Below are 17,114 nucleotides of genomic sequence, written 5' to 3'. Positions count from 1 at the left end.
TAACAAAAAATTGTTCTTTAGATATATAGGGAGTAAAAGGAAGGCCCAGGGAGGAATAGGACCTCTACTAAATGGGCGGAAGCAATTGGTGATGGACAGGGGGGATATAGCTGAACTCCTCAATGAGTTCTTTGCCTCAGTGTTCCTAAGCGAGGGGCAAGACAAGGCTCTCACTGGGATTGTAAAGAGGCAGCAGCAGGGTGCCAGACTACCAAGTGTAGACTCTGAGATGGTGCAGAGGCACTTGGAGGAACTGGATGCGTTCAAGTCGGCAGGCCCGGATGAGCTCCATCTGAGGGTGCTGAAGGCACTGGCTGACGTCATTGCGCAGCCGCTGACGGGAATATTTGAACACTCGTGGCACACAGGCCAGGTCCCAGAGGACTGGAAAATGGCCAATGTGGTCCCCATTTTCAAGAAGGGGAGGAAGGAGGACCTAGGCAACTATAGGCCAGCCAGTCTCACCTCCATCCTAGGCAAAGTCTTTGAAAAAAATTATCAAGGCTCACATTTGCAAGAGCCCAGCAGGAAAAATTATGCTGAGGGGAAACCAGCATGGGTTCATAGCAGGTAGATCATGCCTGACTAATCTAATCTTTTTTTATGACCAGGTTACAAAACACCTGGACGCAGGAGTAGGGGTTGACGTCGTTTACTTAGACTTCAGGAAGGCCTTCGATACGGTATCCTACCCCATACTGGTGAACAAGCACTGGAACGGGTTACCCCGAGAGGTTATGGAATCTCTATCTTAGAGGTTTGTAAGACCCAGCTAGACAAAGCCTTTGCTGGGATGATCTACTTGGTGATGGTCCTGCTTTGAGCAGGATTTGGACTAGATGACCTCCTAATGTCCCTTCCAACTTTAATTTTCTATGATTCTATGATTAACTTCAGGTGGTATAAATTAACATTGTGAAAATCAGATTTTTAATTTGGAACAATGTGACTTTATGAGATGATATTGCACCATTAAAGTCAATGGGAACTTTGAAAGTTAAGATTCCTGATGTAGTGCTTTGCCAACATGGGAAAAGAATTGCTGAGTGATGATCAGGCAATGTACAATAATCCTCAATCTTCACTCTATTGTTGGCATTGGTTAAGAAGGCAGTTCAAGTCTTAGTCCTTCTTTGTCTTCTAGCTGTGATTGTCATCAACAGTTATTACAAAGTATCATTGTGCTGGCATTTATTATTATTGGATGCCAGTCATTAGGAAGCAAATGGGAACAGAGACGCCAACTCACTCCACAGAGACACAAAACAGCAATCAAATCTGCTTTTGAGTGTTTTCATTCCTGGGATGGATTTGAGCCAGCGTTTTAGATACGTGGCTGAAAGGCAGCTCTGATTAGTAAAATAGCTGACACTTGTCCTTTAGTAGTATGCATAAATGGTAAAGTGATAAAGAAATAAGCTGTCAAAAGCAGTATTGTATTTGATATTCTGTGTCAAGATGCGATATTCTATTACCACTGCTATTCCATTCTTAATCCTAATGATTACATTGCCCCTTGGGTAGAGCTATTTCTTGAAATTTGAAATAGCCCAATTTCCTTTCTGGTTCCTGGAAGATAAATTTTATATTTTGCAGCAAAACTGACAAAGCATGTCAGAATGTAAGAAGCATTGCTAATGGGATTGAACACATAGCAGAATAAGCATTGACCACATTTGCCTGAAGCACAGTGGTAGAAGCCATTTTCAAGGATCCACCAAACTTAATAGGACAGCACCAGGTTCACATGTTGTGATCCTCTAAAACATACAGATCAGAGCTGGCTGGAAGTCACACACACTCAACGAACATCAAAACTGGGATTATTGTTCCAGGCACTATTTACTATGCATCACCCTAACTGTTTTTGAGCTTGATGCAAACATTTTATTCTCTGTTTCTACTCTTGTTAAAAGCAAGGTCAAGTTTTGCACTTAAGTGTACAGAGAGCTGTATGGAATCTTCCATTCTAGTCTTTCTGATCTGACAAGTCTTTGAATCTACCCATAGGAATCTGTAAACAAATCCTTTCATTTAATTAGATGGGCAGGGTGGCTCAGAAAAAAAAAATAGTAACTTATTCGAAATTTTGGAAATTTCAACTTTGACAATTTTAGAACTCATGACATCAACATCTTGGGAGAAGAATCTAAACTCTGTGGCAGATTTTCAAACATAAAATGTTTGAATTCACTCCCCTAAGCTATGTGCCCATTATTTTTTCCTGAACTCTGGAAATGTGTGTTGATGAACTTTGGTGCTCATGCCATTTCTTTGTGAAAAAAAAAAAAAAACCCCAGTAAAATCTTACAGGGATTAAACCATTGGCAGCTTTTAAATAAATGTAATAAGATTTTAGAGAGATTAAAAACTAAGAAAATGGAATAGAAAGTGGTAACTTTTTGTATGGATTTGAATCATCCTATAGAATTCTGTAGCAAAGTTAAAATTCTCTATTCAATTTTAGACATTTGCCATGAGCCCCCATCCCCTGCCCATTCTCCCAGTTCACGGCTCTTTAAAAAAGAAAAAAAGATGTAAAAGCCCTGCACTCACCGGCTCCTCCTCCCAATCCCTGCTGCCCCCCACCCACTGCCCTGAGCTGCATGGGGGGGCTCTGCTACATGCCCCCAGATGCCGTGATGGTCACTGCAGCATCAGGTGAGCGCAGGGCTTTTTTTCCTCCTTTTTTTTTTTTTTAAGAGCTGGGTGGGACAGCAATCAACAGGTCTGGGAGAGCGGGCAGGGGATGGGTGCTCATGGCAGAGCCCCCCTCCGCCCCCCCATGCAGCACGGGGCACTAGGGGGCAGCAGCCAGTGAGTGGGGGCTTTTTTTATTTAGTTAAAAAAACTGGGAGCTGGGGTGGGGCAGGGCAGCCATGGGGGTCTAGGAGAGGGGGAATGGGTCAGGGGTAGCTCAGGGGGGCTGGGGGAGCAGGCAGGGGATGGGGCCTGGTGGGGGTCCCCCCATGGTCCTCTCCCTCCTCCTCCAGCCCCGCTCCCATCCCCTATTTACCAGCACAGTGTCCAGGTCCAGCTCCCTGGGATAGCAAGTGGGGACTGCCCAAATCCCTGAAGCTCTCTGAATTTTTTCTGAATCAATTTAGATGTTTTTATTTGTCTCCTGATTTGATTCGGATTTGGCTGCCAAATCGGGCCAAATCTCCTCCGAATCGAATCAGCACCCAAAGCTTCGCACAGCCCTAGTAAACAGTATGTATGCTAATTAAATATTTTTAAATATAGAAAGGAATTGTATACTGATAAAGTGTAGGCTTCTGAAAAAACAAGGCACTTCAAAAGCCAGTGGCTTTTGAGGCTAAAGACAGGGCTTCCCCCCTGCGAGGCACTTCAAAGCTGGTACCCAAAGCTCCACAAATCCCTGGTATGGGGACGGAGCATAACCCCTACTCCCCCGCCCTCCTAGATTGATCCCAAGGGGTCTGAAGCAGAGGGGCAATGCCCCCTTCCTCTTTGCCACAGTGGAGACTTCAGTCTGAGGAGTGAACAGTGACAGTTTCCCAAGCCCGATTTCCAGCCCTCAGACTTCAAATGCTGCCTGTCTCCTTTACACAGCAGGGAGGCAGAAGCATCATTTAAAGCCCAAAGATGATCAGGGGGTTGTCAGCTACAAAGCCCGTGGTTGTGGAGAGGGCCTGGTTCAAATGTAACCTGATAGTATTGCAAATACTTTCTCTTGTACTGATTTGAATGTTCTTTTAAGAAAAATGAGGTCAAGTGCCATAGATGTCAGAGCTATAAATGCATGCATTGGGCTAAGAATAAACCAGCAGACAAATAACAAACCAAAATGGAAATCAACACATATTAACTGAAGGCTGTTAATATTAAGCATCAACATGTAACACAAAAGCTGAGACCATGCATAATCAGCTTAAAAAAAAAGGATAGAAGACATAAATTGTAACATTTGGGGGGTTTTTTTTGTAGAAACAGATCAAACTTAAGAATATAAGAGCACAGAATTTGGGGGTATTTGAAACCCAGTTGAGGGCCAGAATTTAGATCTATATTTTGCAGCCTGGACCTATATATACCATTTTATACTCACAATCTTCCCAACAATGAGGAAACTTGATGACCTTCTTCTTAATCAAGTTTCTTTCTTTCCTGTTTCTTCACACCATCATCTGAACTATCCAAATTACTGGGAATTATTATGTGATGTTCCTTGCAAACTGGACCCCTTTCTCTCTGCCTTGTGTCTTTTGGATATTTGCTTCCACAGCTCATAGGGAAGCAGAGCAGGATTTTCAAAATTGCCTTTTAATGTAAATATGCAAATAAACCCCAAGAGATATTGTGCAAGTATCATTTATGAATAATAAATTAGCTACTAGAAATAAAATATTCTCTACCACACTGTACCCTGTTATTTATTTCTATTTACTGTAAGTACAAATACTATGTACTGCACCTAATGGTAATTATGGTAGTTTGCTGTAGAGTAATTATACTTGTCTCATAAAAATACAACAATGTGTGCAGTGTGACTCTAGTCAGTACCTCCAGAATTAAGCTATTTTCATAGCGTTAATTGCAGGGGGGGAAGCACTTACAGGTAAATGGCATTTCAGCGTGAAGACAACGGCTGCATGTAAAATCCTTTTCTGACAGCTCCTGTAGACAAGAAGGTATAAAGAATTCATTATTGTTAGTGTTCTACCCTGTGCCATGATCAATCAGGCATATTGCACCTAAATCCAACGGACCAAAGCAGATAATACTATAATGCTAAATTACATCTTAAAATTAGAATGTTCTTGGCTAAAGTGACATTCACTACATTTCCCCATAAACATAATAAAAGCTTTTCTTTAAATTATGTCTACTGTCACACTCCTTTTCATTGTTTTGACAGAGACCATAGAGTGGAGGAGGGGGGATGGGCCCCCAGACCCTCGCATTGACTCCCTCACAGAGGGGTTCAGGTCCCACACCACCTCTGCCTGACCCTGTGTACTGGGATTGGGCCTCACACCACCCTACACACTGGGTCTAGTACACAAGGCCAAGGACTAAATAACATGGCACCGGAGGCCAAGCACCCCTGGCTTAGAAGTACAATTTTTAAATAGATCAATTAGGTTGATATACGTCGATATCTGATTATATAGGTCATATGTGATTATATAGGTTATTTAATAAGAACTTTTTTTAAAGGAGACAAAAACAGCATGTGACATGGAGTCAAGCCATAATATGAGAAAACATGACAGAAATTTAATGACAAATGTAACTGACTGCTTGAAATATTTTTTTTTAAATGCCAGAAGGAATGGTGATCTTTTTTAATAATTAAATTTTAATTTTAATAATTATTTTTTCTATAATAAAATGTAGTATTTAAAGGTGATTATTATGGTATTTTACAATTCAAGTTGTATGCTCCCTCATTATGAAATTGTTTTGAAGTTTGTGGACCCATAATTTATATAACAATTTCCACCTGAATGAATGGAAGAGTAGATGTAGAAAGGCACCTGTAGAATATTGAATGAAATAACTGATTGAGAAAATAATAAAACTATCTGCAATACCAGTAATGCTATCCTTGCTGATTTGGAATAAGCTTTATTAGCTCTTTAGAAAGGAGAACATTACAGGCAGACCTGATTGTAGTGACCTGAGTAGTTCTGACCTCAGGCAGAAGGCAAGGTAGATTTGCACCTTGCAGACTAACTGAATTTCTTTATGAAAAGAAGGTATAAAAAATGAGCTCCCAAAGTGTTCTCTATTATTATGGGACTATTTTTTACTTCATCTAGTTGATCAATATGGGGCAGGAAATAGGAAGTGTGGATGACACGTCAGGGGTGCACCCATAGAGAAAGAACATATGGGTGCATTGAATTTAACACTATGGCTGTGCTTCTGGGATCTCTGGATGCATACAATCTCTAAAAAACACACCCGTGCTTTATAATATTGAGGGATAATTTTCAAAAAAGGATCATGTTCTTCTTGAAGCATATCCATTTCAGTGACAACATAATAAAGAAGCAAGGCTAAGAGCTGCACTGAAAACATGACAGTCCCAGTCATCAGTCTGTAGTGTACTCTAATGTTAATTGCTGATGTTGGGGATAAATGGTATTTTTCTAGAACATTTCCAAATAGACTTTCCTAGAAAGCATTACAAAATAAAATACCAACTTCTTTTATTTGATAAATATGAAATCTATAATCTGGACCAGGAATGATCTTCTACCACCTTTGGACTGAAGGGCCAAATACAGATATACACCCTGTACTTTGTAGTATGAAAATGCCCCTGAAACTCGATATCTTCCCCTTTATTACAAACATCACTGGTGCAAGTCATGCGTTTCCACTAAAATCAAAATCCCTATAGCCCTAAGCTATCTGCAAACACATTAATTTGGGACATATTCCAAACCTCATCGATATGACTGGCCCCCATTCTTCTCCCATCACCCTTCTTTCCAGCTGATTAGCTAGCAGACAAGCTAAGGAGGAGGTTACATACTGACTATTGGGCATCGCAGCTGGAAGTCTTGTAGCTAATATTTTTCATAAGATCCAAGATTTGCTTGAACAGCTCTGTCTCAAGTTTAACAAAAAATGAAATAAAATGCTCTAGGACAGTGTGGCATGCAACATCAATTCCCAATGGACATTTACAAAAAAAGGAAACCTTCACATCACTCTAAAACTAATCTTGCAAACCTACACTGTGGGTGCATCTACTCAAGCAATTAAGACACATGAATAAACTCTGGAACTTATTGCTCTGGAGTTTATTGCTCCCAGGCATGCAATAAGCTCTGGAGTTTATTCATGCACAGCATAGTGAGCCAGGTCAGCACAGCCCCAGCTGGCAGGGGGCCCCAGGAGTCAGGGCTGCTCTCCCTAGCTCAACATGTTACAGAGGGGCACAAGGGTGCTTCAGCATAGGGCTAGTGGTCAGGCAGCCCTGCACTGAAGCACCCTCATACCCTAACCAGCCCAGGAAGCGTCTACATGCAAAAAAATGTATATACAGGTTCTTTTTGCCCTTATGTTGATGAACTGATTTCAACTGCAGTCACTATTTTCATAAAACCTAAAGAGGCCTATAGAAGTGTTGTTATAAATAGACTTTCAGATCCAGGTCTTTATACCTTAGCTAACAATTACAAAAGACCCTCTGAAGATAGACTGTGTCATATAGAGTAAAAAAATGGACTGTCACTGCACAAAATGGGGTTAGCATTAATTACTGAAAAAGACATCAACTTTCTGTACATCAGTAAGCACAATCTTCTAAGTTATGCTTTCCAAGGTCTCCTATATTACAAATACTTCATTCAGCTTCCTTTAGTGGATTATTGCTAAAGGGAAGCTGAAATTCAACATTCTAGTACTACAATATTCATAACATTGAACTAACTTACCCATTTTGTACACAGTTGAAAACCATGTTTCCTATGTATTTCATGACAACCATTTCTGACCTCTACAATCATTTGCATAATAAGTAAAATTTAATGTGCTGTTGCTCTTCTTAATGGTCCATGTTGAAAGCTGCCATTACAGATCCCTGAAACTCCCTAATTAATGAGCATGCAATTAGAGATTAAAATAATGAGCAGTGTAATTAGGAATGAGGCTTTCATCTGCCTTATTTAAGTTAGAATTAGGCTTCCAATTTTTTCTGTTAATTTAAGAGAGAGTCTCACTACCATCAATTTTTTTTTCATAATCTTTCAAGGATAGCTAGACTTATGATTTGAAACAAGATCAAGAAGTCATATAACTCTTATTCAAATTTCCTTTTAAGAAATGTATCATATGATTGATTAAAGAAATCAGCATTGAAATATAGCTCTCAAAACCTTTCCATTTCAATACACCAAAGAAAAACAAAAATCTAAGAATCACAGGGTGAGATGTTCTGAGAGTTGAATGAAAGTGGTCATAGAACAGTAAATGAATTGTTTTTTTATTTTGGTTAAGTTCCAATATATTAAACAAAACACAGGCTAAAGGCCCTGATCTTATACTTTATTTTTGCTTAAATGAGTATTGCCATAAAAAGAATGTGAGTTTCTATGTATGTAAAATCAGCTTTAAAAATAATGGTATTTCTGGTGTACGTAAAAATCAAGCAGAAGTATTTTTAGGATTGTGAATGAAAATTTAGAAATGGAAAAGACAGGATATAAGAGGAAGCTCAAAAAGAGGAATAACATGGAGGTTTCTGCCATGTGCTTGAATATAAGATGACCTCCCCAATAACTAGATTCTATACATGGAAAATGTATAAATCTGTTATAATATTCAAGGTATAGAATCAAAATATTGGTAGCTTGCCTTGAATTTGTCCCATTGCTACAGCAGGTAAAATAAATATGGGGATCAGGTGGCCCTTTGCCCTCTGTCCCCCAAATTCTTTCCCCGGTAGACCCTTCCCCTACCACCCTACTCTCTCTGAGCACATGAAGGTGACGAGCAAATCTGAAAACACTGGACATGTCTACATATGCCTATTAACATGCAGCAATAAGCTCCAGAGTTCCCTTACTGCCCTGCCACTTATTGCTGCTGGGCACACATTTGCACGCGCACCCAGGAATGCAGAACGTTGAGCTGGGGTCAGCCTGCCACCCCAGAGCTGCTTCCCCCAGCTCAACATGTTGTGGAGGGGCTGGCTGGGGTACAAAGATGCTTCAGTGAGGGGCTAACCAGTGGGCAGCCCCCACAATGAAGCACCCTCATGCCCCAGCCAGTCCTCCAGTGTCTATACATGCATTGCTGTGGAGTTTTTTACTCCAGAGCAAGATAGCGTTTGTAAATAGTATTTGTATTTACAAGTACTATTCTAGTACAGAGTAAATTAGTTTACTCCAGCCTAATATGGCTACATGTATAAATGCCAAGACATTCACTGCACAACTGATTAATGTACTGTGCAGTAAATGTCCTGTGTAGATGCAGTAACTGACTTCGAAATAAACATGCTTGTAGCAATTTGCATACAGGCAAATTACTATGGGTACCCATAGACTCAGTTCATCTGCAACTGATGCATTTTGCCCTTTTTTGAAACTGCTGCAAATCTTAGACAGGTACTCTTTAAAACAGCACCTTTGTACCTACTTATATATAATACCAACTATGCATGACATTAGACTAAAGCCAAAAGGCTTATGATTTAGCATATCATTCACTGGGCTGCACCCCGGTAGTCAACAGTGTATCAAGCCATGGAAACCCAACAGCTCAGAACTGCTCAGCATATATACATGCTCCTGATACCCACCGCAAAGGCCCATGTGCTAATTAGTTCCCCACTCAGAGCTGGAACTGAGCGTTCTTATCACAAGCCCTGAGAACCTGAGAGAGGGGGTGACAGAGAGAATTCTGGGGGAACTGCTTGAGGCCCCTACTGGTGATGTTTGCTAGGCATTTAAGCTTGTGAAGAAACAGGAATCACTCAGCTCAGCTGTGGGAATGAAGAGGACATTAAAATGTATGTAGTGTAGAGGCTCACCATGACTTTAAAAAGAATTGGCACTGAGCAGGACTGAAGGCAATGGGCTTTATCATACATCTTATTTAGACAGGCTGCACTAGCCTATCCTTGTGGTAGGTTTCCATCAGCATTTTCATCTTTTAGCTAAGATCAAGCATTTTTGGCACCAAGGGAAGGGTGTCAGGGCTGACTCTGGTCCTCCTGACTTTGCCGGCTTGGTATTATAGTACTTCCAGACCTGGTGCCACTTCCCTGTGGCAGAGACACCTGGCCATTTTTTAAGGGCCACACCCACGCACACAAAAAAAGGTTCCCATCAGTTTGCTTTTCCCATATGGGCCATGTTTTTTCTAGTCCTGCTTAGTGTTGGCTGCATTTAACGAACTGCACAGTTGTTTTCCATTACTGAGCACATGCTGCTTTTGATAGCAATTTAATGATAGACAATGTATTTAAAGAGATTTCCTTGTATGAAAATGTAATATGAAAGGCTTTTTACTGACTGGGGGGGTGTGAAAAACTCTTCTTATATCCAAAAGAATATGGTATTTTAATTTTTAAATATGGATTCAATGCTTCCTGGCCACAAGGAAAATGCAGCATGCCTGGAAAGCTTTAAAAAATAGAGAGAGGGATTAGTTCCTCAGACTGAGATAGGAATTGTGAGACTAAGTAATATATTACATAAAAAGGCTCAGGTAGTAATAAGGCTGGAAAGTGGCATGAGGGACTATAAGAGTTGGGACTACAGATCTCTATGTGATCATCATTAACAACACCCTATGAAATGCAGCAGGTAGAGCATGGAACATGGATGAAACCAGGCAATCTTTCCACAATAAGAATTGCATCACATACCTGTCCCCAGTGTCCCATTTTTTAAATGTAGTTTTAAAGTTCAGATGTTTGACCAGCTGAACTTTAAAACTACATTTCAAAAGGCAACTTTAGATTTTATGATACCCTTACATGCTTTTCCAATATACTGAAGTGAAAAAGATTTTGTATAAGCCTATTATAGAATTGTACATAGCATGTGTATTGCACATATAATCTAATAGCTGAATTACAAAGGATATAGATAGTGCAATTCAAATTTTGCTATCATTTGGTAATAACCCACACTATAGAGTAATGGAAATCAATTACTAATCTAGAATTATTTTATGCTGTTAAAAGTTTTATGTACATTATTTATAAATTTGAGTACATTTGCTACTAGCTTTTGGAAAAAGCTGCAGGTTATTCATGCTTGGGATTCAATTCTACTTCCCCTACTTCAACAGTAGTATTACTCAACATGAGTGAGGATGGTTGAATTTGTGTCTCTGTAAATATCCTGAAATCCTGAAGACTTGTCCTTGAACTGCTCCCGAGAAGCACCTGAGCACAGTACTCTCTCTCCCCTGCTCCGATTTAAATGTCTCCTAGGGAGTACCACAATCTGACTGGCTATTAGTATTTGCTTCTAGTGTGTGGCTATCCCAGATGACACAATTCTTTGGCTAAATGCCACATTCCTGCAAGCCTTTTGATAGGTGTCTACATCTGAACCTTCTCTTATACATTTCACACCCATCCATCTGACAGACTTTCCCTCCTGATCTAGCCCTTGGCTACCCCTGTGGCACTCTGCATTGGGCTGAGCCTTGCCTGCTGCTGCCCAGGGCAGTCCACCCACACCCACCAGACAGCACTGCCTCAGCTTTGGCCTCAGCCAGTACACACAGCTTCCTAGTGGGGCTGCTGTTACAGCCATCCAGGTACTGCTTGGCCTGCCCCACCACCAGCAGCTCCTTCTCCTGCTTCTGCATCACTCCAGGCAACAGATAATGCAGGGAAGCCATGGGTATATGTGCCGGAACCACATGCCAAGCTAGGCCAAGTGGAAGCTGCAGCCAAGAGACTCCTGCCATAGCTTACAGGGCTCCAGCTTCAGTTTCTAGCAGCCTTCAACCATCATCTGCCACCTGTGGGTGGCCAAGTAGATGGAAGGCAGCTGGGAGCTGGACCTGGATCCCCACACACTTGTGCAGAAGCCACCCAGCTGCAGCTTCCTCCCCACCTGGCTGGGTGTGTGGTGCCTGACAATTGTCCCTATGGCCGCCATCACTTCCTTGTACTACCCGCTGCCTAGAGAGATGTAGCAGGGGCAGAAGAAGGTGGAGGAGAAGGAGGAGGAGTCGCTGAAGGCAGGGGAAGCCAAGCAGCACCCAGGTGGCTTCAACTGCACTGGGAGCAGCCCTCCTGGAAAGCTGTGTGCGCTGGTTGGGCCAGGGCCATCAGTGGGTGCAGGTGGGAGCATGGCACGGGCTGCCCCAGGTGGGAGTGGGTGGGGCTCAGCCCCATGCAGAGCACTGCAAGGGAAGCCACAGGCCAGATACGGTCAATTGTCTTGTGCCCAGCCCATGGGCAGACTGAGATTGTCTGTGGAACTGTTCTGAGCTTGAAGGAGTAACTCTGCCACACAGAAAAGAGCTCTATAATATGAAGGCTACACTAAAAGTTTTATGAGAAATAATTTTTGAGAACGAGCTGGTGTTCACATTTAGTTTGCAGGAACCCATTACCTTGTGATAGCTGTATGTGTCCAAAAACTGCAAACCACCATTACAGATGGTGCCTTTATTTGCAGACTCAGCAGCGTGATGATGAATTGTCCTGGCACAACAAAAGAATTACTCTCCCAGCTCAAAGATAATCTACTTAGTCTAAGGCTGATGCACATCCACTGGTTCAGGAACACAGTGAGGCTTATATTGGTCCTGTCATGTTATACTTGTTATGTGAGTGAACAGAGGACTTTAATCTGGCTATCGTTCAAGTACCTTTTACAAACCCAGTTTTCACTATAGTATTTAGAAAAGAGAAGACAAGCCCAATAATAAGTCTCACAACTAACTGATACAATGAGTCAGTGAAAAAGACTGAGGGTTACAGTGATATTAGCACTAAGGTGTGTGGTTGACAGCTCAGAGGTCACAAATTCAAGGCCATAGAAGAAGTACTCTGAGCACAGCCCTGCCAAATTCCAACAGATATGCAAATTCTGCTAAATACCTTGTCACAAAGGCATGAACAAAGTGAGAAAGACTTTTTTTCAATATAAGAAGTCATAACAACCACCCAATAGAAAAATTACATTTTTTTTAAAGAACATGATTTCTTAGCTTTCAGTGACATTTGTGATGGCTAATCAGGAAAGCAATAAACTGTGTAGAGGAGGCAGCACACATTTTTAGTTAAACGTTGGGTTTGCTATTCTCCAGGAGAATTCTTATTTGCAACCTGGAGACGATACAAACCTTTTGAATGCATTGATCTGAGGCAGATCAACTTAAGCTGAGGAATAGGCACCGAGTTCTGTGATTCAAGTTCTGTTTAGAAATCATTTGCATTCATACTCGATATATGAATTATATGGTCTTTCAGACCACGTACAATTGCACCTATACTGTGACACCTATCCTCACTCATGTTGAGTACATGTGACATATTACAGTTGATCCAATATCTCCCTACTTAATGCCATGAATACAACATGAAAAAGAACTTGTTAAACCAGCTTATATATGAAAATGATCATCATTAGAGAAAAGATATTCCAGTTATTTCTACTATGAACTACTGCCATAAACTCCAGAATTATTCACTGTACTGAATTATTTCACTTCCCCCTCCAGAAGCATATTTGAGTGATTTTTTTCTAGCAGAAAATGAAATGGAAAGATATGATTTAAAAAAAAAAATTCCTTTACCAACCTAGAAATGTCATTCTGCTAGCCGTGTCCATAATGACATATTACCATACTCTGCAAACTACCACACTGAAATCAGTAGCATTGCTAGCATATACATACACTATTGAATATGAATAAAAGTGACATAAACAAGCTATAAACATTTTAATCTCTTGGAATTTAATTTACATTCCCAATATTTTTGGTACATATCTTTTTCTTTCATCTTTATTAATATGTAGCTTATTACCATAGTTATAAATAGTATGATTACTATATCACTATGTATTCCATAATTTATATGTACACATGAAATTACCTTAATTAAAATCAGCATGAATAAGCACTATCACATGAACTGAGATGCATCTGAATGGTCCTCGACAAAGATAATGAAAAATGGTAACGTAGTGAGTGATGAGGAGCTGTGATGGGGTATATTTCAGGTACTCATGTTAAACTTGGTTTTGACATCTTTATTAATATTCTTCAAGAGGGAACAAAAATCATATTAATGAAAGCTAAATTAGGAAGTGTTGCAAAAACCGACAAGGACAGAAATAATACAAAGGGAAAGAAAGATGAGAAACAATGACAGAAAATAAAGGGAGGCTGAAATATGCAAACGGATGTATTTAAAAATGAATAATGCCTATCTCTCCCTTTCCCCCCCAACAGCCAAGAAAAAAAGAAAAGCTGGAACAAAAAAAAGGGGAAGTATTAATGCAAGAGAGGTTTCTGTGGAAAGCAAATTAAACATGAGTTTGTTGTGTAATGGGACTTTTTTTTTTTTGCTGCTCCTGCTACATATAGACCTGAAATATGTGATCTGAGATCACATACAGCACCCATCCTGATGGTATCTAGGCACTTTATGGAGGAATTAGGATGCAGGAGAATGATGTTGCTGATTTACAACATATATTACATAATAAACATACTTCTAGTCTTAGGATCTTATTAACAGAATTACACTGAAGTTTCCAGGAGAAGCATCAAAATGACTATAGAGTTGGTGGGATTGATTTACAAAGAAAATTAAAATAATTAAATAAGGTTGGCTTAGTAAAGTAATTAGTGATGATGGCCATGAGAGTCTCCAAATATCTGATATGAAATATCATGGGAAAAAGAAATTATCACTGATTGTACAAAGAGGCATAGCAGAAAATAATTGGATAAAATTATTAAAATGAAAATTTAAGATTAGTATTAGGTCACTTATATATATAAGCAATCACAGAATGGTCACCCCAGGGGAAGACTGGGAATTTCCACAACTCAGGATATTTAAAATTAGACTGGCTAGTCTAATTGTAATTGCCTTGGCAGGGACTTGAACTAGATGAGTTAAAAGGTTTTCATCTCTACCTAATTTTGGTGAAGCAAAGAAAATCATCAAGAAACAGAACTGGGATGGCAAAACTTCTTCACCTACATGATTAAAGGCTTTTTCACTTTTCCATATCTTTTTTTCTTCCTTCTCTATAATCAGGGATCACAAATTTTCAGAACACTAGACCACAGTTGAGGGGGAAAAAAAGTCCAAATTCCTTAAGCTTTTTAAACAATAATATTTCTTATCACAAGAAAAGAATAATCATATACATTTTAAGAGTAAAATCATGTAAAAGTCTGTTACACAAAAAAAATTACATTTTGTCTAAGAAAATTATTTTTTTTTTCTGCTGGGAAAAAGCAACACATTTCTGTTCATAGAGCAGAGAAATCACACCACTGATATATAACCAAAGCCAAGGCTAATACAAATTCAAATGAGGATAACAAAGCAAAAGATTTCAGATATTATTAAGATAGCACATTAAAAAGTAAAATCCAGTGCAATGAATCATCTATGTGTTTTAGTCTTTGAAGGACTAAAAGCATTTAAATAGCTTTCTTTTATCCTTTGGGCAATGCTGACCATTTTCAGTCTCTTTTATTGATCTAGGATAGTTCTTTCATGACCTTTACACAAGCTGGGAAAAAACCCTGGATCTTGGAACATTCAGCAAGTCACTGCTTCACCCATTTTAGTAGAGCAAGAGAATGTCAGAACTCCATAATATCCACTAATTAGGAAAGTAATTAGTGTAGCTTCCAACACTAATTCTTTACATTCTTTTCCAGCCTTGATGCATCTTTTTACGCTCCTCAGTGTCACCTGAATCTTTGCCAGGTCTTCTATCAATGTTTCCACAGAGAAGGATGTAATATTGGTTAAAGTTTCCTTGCATCAGACTCTCCTCCCCTTTACATTTAGCCTATGATATGTGCTTACTACCAGTGTCAGCTAGGTTAAGCCTCAGTGGAGAAATAAAACAACAGCCTAGGGAGAAGGAACAGTTAAATTAAAAAGCTGAGATGTTTGCAAACTCCATTTAAGTGAAGAAATATTAAAATAGTTAAAAGGCAATACTGGAACTCTGGAACAAATTTTAATATGTACTGTTGCAATATTACTTCAAGATAGTCTCAACCCTAGCTTTATTAGCATTTAAAATATCCTTTCTTTATAACAACAATAAAAAAGAAACGTGCTTGGGAACGGGAAGGCAGTGCAGCCCCCCTTCCTATTGTTCACAAATCCCATAAATCGACATGCTGCTCTACCTGTCTGAGGCATGAGTCAGGATACTCAGAGCTAATAACAGATGAAAGAAAGAAAGACATTGCCATCTCTAGAAGGGTATGACATGTTTTAAAGCATGTAATCTTAGCTATAGTCAGGAAGGCAAGGGGACAGATTACATTTGCCAAAGTCATAGAACATAAAAGTCTGTCTGTTCTTCAGTTGGCACATCTACATGTGCGATCAGTGCACCTTAACGAACTCTGGCACAGACCTAATTAGTCAACTCTTCAGTAAAACCATCATGTAGATGCCCCCAATTTGTGATGTGTATCCTGTCATGGGAATAACCCACGTACATAGAGAAAGATAGATTTTTTATTTTAAAAAAAATCTGAAGTACCACTCAAACCGAAAAGACAATCAGAACTGGCTTTATGCAACTTCAGTTTGGGATTCAAGGAACAATTGAATCTCACAGGATTATTTCACTGAAGATAGATGCTACACCAGGTTAAAAAAGTGTTAAGATCAATGTACTTGTCTGATTACAATGTATGTGACCAGACTAGTTCTTGAGCATCAAAAACAAAGAGCACATTTTAAAACTTCTTCATTAACAATATTAATTTTAATATTGTTAACATAATCATTCATGATTTGGATCAGATAGGTAGTGACCCCCTTTAAGCCCCCAGGGAATAGGGAGGATGCTGGGGAGGTAGGACTATGCTGACCACTGGAGACTAGGGAGGGAAGAAGCAGAGTCTTACCTGATAGAGCTCTTCTTAGGCAGCTGCTGCTGCTACTGCTGTGCCTGCTGCTGCAGCAGAGAAGAGGAAGTAATGCAGGCTCCCTAAGGCTCCCTCTTGGGACCCATTCTCTCTCCCCTCACTCCTAGACACAGCTATGAATCCCACAGCAAAAACCTCTTGTGGGGAGCCATTCCATCCTCCACCCCCAGGATACACTACTGTGTATGGGGTCTGTACCTGCTCAGCTCCTACACCAAGCTGCACCTGGTTGTGGAGGATCTGCACCTGCAGAAAGGACCTGGAAGTAGGGACTCCTGGCACCCTCTCTAAATTGAAGAGAGTCTGGTGGAGAGCAACAAACATGGTTAGAAGCCTGAGAAGCATAACTTATGAGGGAAGACTGAAAGAACTAGGGATATTCAGAGAAGAGAAGGTCAAGGAGTGATTTGATAACAGTCTTCAAATACCTGAAGGTAGATTATAAAGAGGGTGGAGATAGTCTTTTCTCAATTTCTGTTGGACTCAGAATTAGGAGCAATTGTTTCAAA

At 40.0% G+C, this 17,114-nt stretch overlaps 1 protein-coding gene across 1 annotated transcript in view; it reads right to left on the bottom strand.

Annotated features, from left to right (window-relative positions):
* Positions 1–706: 706 nt before the first annotated feature.
* The window catches only part of PXDNL (peroxidasin like), a 421,482-nt gene continuing 405,074 nt past the window's right edge, over positions 707–17,114 (bottom strand). Inside the window, exon 25 of the transcript XR_002093899.2 lies at positions 707–4,641. The gene's annotated coding sequence lies outside the window, so the exon portion shown is untranslated. The remainder of the gene's footprint in view (positions 4,642–17,114) is intronic.

Source organism: Alligator mississippiensis, chromosome 3 (genome assembly GCF_030867095.1).
Source record: "Alligator mississippiensis isolate rAllMis1 chromosome 3, rAllMis1, whole genome shotgun sequence".
In the NCBI taxonomy this organism is placed as follows: Eukaryota; Metazoa; Chordata; order Crocodylia; family Alligatoridae; genus Alligator; species Alligator mississippiensis.
The sequence above is the reverse complement of the archived record's forward strand: the minus strand, read 5'-3'. Positions and strand labels throughout refer to the sequence as shown.